At 30.4% G+C, this 3,725-nt stretch overlaps 1 pseudogene; it reads left to right on the plus strand.

Moving 5' to 3' along the window:
• Nucleotides 1-321: 321 nt before the first annotated feature.
• LOC149167531 (importin subunit beta-1 pseudogene) lies at nt 322-2,647 on the plus strand (annotated as a pseudogene).
• Nucleotides 2,648-3,725: the final 1,078 nt, after the last annotated feature.

The following is a 3,725-nucleotide window of genomic DNA, read 5'->3' on the forward strand; positions in this document are numbered from 1 at the left end:
ATGTTTGCATGATTGTGCATCAAGTTGTTTCGAGTTGATTGTGTCTAGAAATTTTGGAAATGAATTTTGTTGATTGGTTGAGAGGATCTAGGAATTTGATTCCTTCCTCTCCTAACTTTTTAGCTTTTCCATTTCTTGGCAGTAAGATTATTAAAGTCTTTGACAAGGCTTGCTCGTTAGTGGGCCTGAAAGAGAGCTTAAACTGCATTCATGATTATGAAAGCAATTCTCAGTATCAATGTTCTCTCAACAACTAAAACATCCAGCTTGGGTTATTTTTTTGTGCTTACAAAAGCATCGAAGGTTGGCTTGAAATAAGCAATGGCAATGTCAAGTTTGCATAACAAGAAAAATTTATCATTACCTCTACTACTTTGTAAATGTCTAGAGTGATTAATATTCCTTGTTATATTACATATAGAATAAAGCACATTTTGTTTCTTACACTAAACAGTCATACATTAGCCAAGTTGATCAAATATTAACATCTCCATTTCCACCTTCTTACCTTCCATGTTTTTCACGTTATTAATTTGATAAGTTAAATATCCTTTATCCATTGCATCTTTCTTTAGGATTGCTTCAAATTGGGCTTGCATGTGAAAAATAAATTTTTGCAATGCATTACTAATTTGATTTGAATCATTCTTTCATTCTTGTAGAAATATTATTCTATTTTCTCTCGTGCTTATATTTATCATCACAGTGCTCTCATGTGAATGTTTTTTGTTTAATGTCAGCCAATGCTATAGGTATTATTGTACATGGGACGAATATGCTACTTTTTGGTTGGAAGTATGTCGATGTATGGATGTTGAATTGATGCATCTTATTTGAATATTGCATGGAATGATAATCCCAATCATGTCATCAATATACTCACCTAGTCTGTGTCTGATTGATTCAAATGGAATATAGTAGTTATCAATTTTTCCATTCATTGGCCTTTAGGTGGTCAATTTTAAGGGTTGTGTTTATCTTTTTTGTGTTATCATGGTGAAGGTCAATCCTGTACTTAATAAGAAATTTTGGTTTGTATAGTGGGATTTGTGCATTTACTTCATGCTTAATATGAGCTACGTCAATTGATCTGGAATTAATGCCGCTGAAAATTTAAGGATAGTGTGTTTTTGAAAAATATATATCTGTGCATTCACTTTAACTTACTCTATTATTTTAATCACGTAAAATGTATGCAAAGCTTCTTGGATTTAGGTCCTTTCAATATTTATGAGTATGCATTTCAAAGGAATATGTTTGACGTATATTGATTTTAAGTTGTGAAATAACTAAGTTTTTATCTTCTACTTTCGCTTTGAGAGTAAAAGCAAACTATGAATTCCATATGTGAAACAAGTCCTTGAAGGAAAACATGAATTTTGGATGTGAGAGCCGAAATCCTGAAAGATCAATGCGCAATAGAGACATGGATCTCCTAGGATGGATTGGTTAAGAATCATATCAAGGTCTTCCTATTACAAACCCTTTCTTCACATGTTTTAGATGATCAATCTACTTCATCACATGTTATAACAAATATTGTTGGCATTGAGTTACCTCAAGGGTACTGGCCAGAGGTCATCAGGACATTATTATTCAACATGGGTGGGCAAAAAATGGAACCACCCATGCATCCCAAAGAGGCTACTCTAGAAACTCTTGGATATCTTTGTGTAGAGGTTGTTTCATATACTCTTTCCTAATATCAGGTGAATTCCATCCTTACAGTTGTTGTGCAGGGAATGAATTCATTCGATATTAACAATGAGGTTAGGCTTGCTAGTACTCCAACATTATACAATGATTTTAATTTTACTTAGATTAATTTCGATAATGATATAGTGAGGGATTGTATTATGAGAGTAGTGTGTGAAGAGACCCTATCCCCAAAAGTATGGATTTGATAAGCCGCTTTTGAAATCCTGATGTTGATATCTTCTACACAGTATGAGAAGCTTGTCCCTTACATGAAAGGCATATTTTCTATTAAAACAAGGGCTATTAAACAAATGAAGAGATGGTTTCTCTTCAAGATATTGAGTTTTGGAGTTCTATCTGTGACAAAGAAATTGATATACTATAGTATTATGCAAGAGACTTAAGTGGTGATTCAGATGTGCCTTTCTTTTATCTTATCAAGCAACAACTTTGTTCTCTTCTGTCAATCTTATTAGAGACATTATTGAAATAATAAGACCACCAAGATAATAATGGGCCTTATCTATGGATGAACCTACTTGCATCTTGTTGTGAGAGTTATGGGATATGAATTTGTCCCCCTTGTTATGCCATTTGTAGAGGAAAACATATCAAAGCTAGATTGGAGATGTTGAGAGAAAATTACTTATCACCTGATAAGCTTACTCCTCTTGTCGATGTTGCTCTCAAATTTACTCATAATGAAATGAAGGACGAGAATAGTCATGTTAAGGATAAAATTGAATGGACACTTTGGAGAGTATCTGAATTTTTCCACGATTCAACAATGGAGACACTATTTTTTAAGTGTAGGACCTATTATCACAAACTAATAACAACACATGAAAGGGAATGGGAACATGACAAGAAAAAAGTCTCACAGTCACATCTCGTCACATCTCAACACATAGGTTGGAATGTACCTTGTGAAGTGTGGAATTACATTTGAGTGGTGAGCTTTTCTTGGTCAAGATCAAAATTCGAATTAAAAGAATGAAAAATTCACCTTTTTTTTGTCTACTAGTCTTTCCTATGGTACTGCCTTATAGTGTTTCCTTTGCAACATGTGATTCAATTTCTAGTTTATATTTCAAACATAACGTAAATAGCCATTTAAAATTATAAAAATATGACAATGAAAGCCACTAACTCAAATTTAATTTTATAACTTTCTATAATGAAAAATGACTAACTAACATATAGAATAAATTCACCTTCTTACCTAATATAATGATGAAGCCTTCTATATATATATGTGTGTGTGTGTGTGTGTATGTATAGATATATTATTGCTCATATATTCAGTGTTCATTTCACAATGAATAAATATTATATTTATAAATTATATCATACTTTCTAATATAATATAATATTATGGTATGATATTTATATTAAAATAATATTATTTTTAATAATGTATAATTAATATTTTTACATAAAAATATTATAACTTTTGAAAAAATTGAAGATTTATGTTGATATTGGGGAGTTTTTCTTGAATATTGTAAAAATTCATTGAAGTATCGAAAACTTACACACATTTTCACGAAAAAAGAGTTGAGAATGAAGTTTCAAAGCTTTATCAACCAAAAATATATAGGGAGAGGATATGAGTGTTAATGAGTGTAAAGGGGATGAGAATGTTAAATAATAATAATATAAATTAATTTTAGAATATTAAGGTTGAATTAGAATAAATAGAAATAATAAAAATTGTTAAAATAATCAATATTGATGAAATTAATAAGTAAAGAAAAGTCGAATTAATAATAATAAAATAGAAAACTTTAAGTCATTGCTTCAACAAGTGTGGCTCATCTTGATGACAGAGATATAAAATTTGATCAAGTGTTGGGAGATAAATAGATAAGAGATGTGGGATCAGAAATGGAGAAGAAATGTTAGGTTAATTAAATGTTAAGAGGCCAAATATGAGAAAATTGAAAAAAAGATAAACCAAATTAAAACATTCACAATAATTAATTAAAAAATCAAAAAAATTTAAGAGGATTTTAAATTTCTCTATT

This window comes from Pinus tabuliformis, chromosome 5_1, assembly GCF_031772625.1.
Source record: "Pinus tabuliformis cultivar Carrire ecotype Pingquan chromosome 5_1, CPIR1, whole genome shotgun sequence".
Classification (NCBI taxonomy): Eukaryota; Viridiplantae; Streptophyta; class Pinopsida; order Pinales; family Pinaceae; genus Pinus; species Pinus tabuliformis.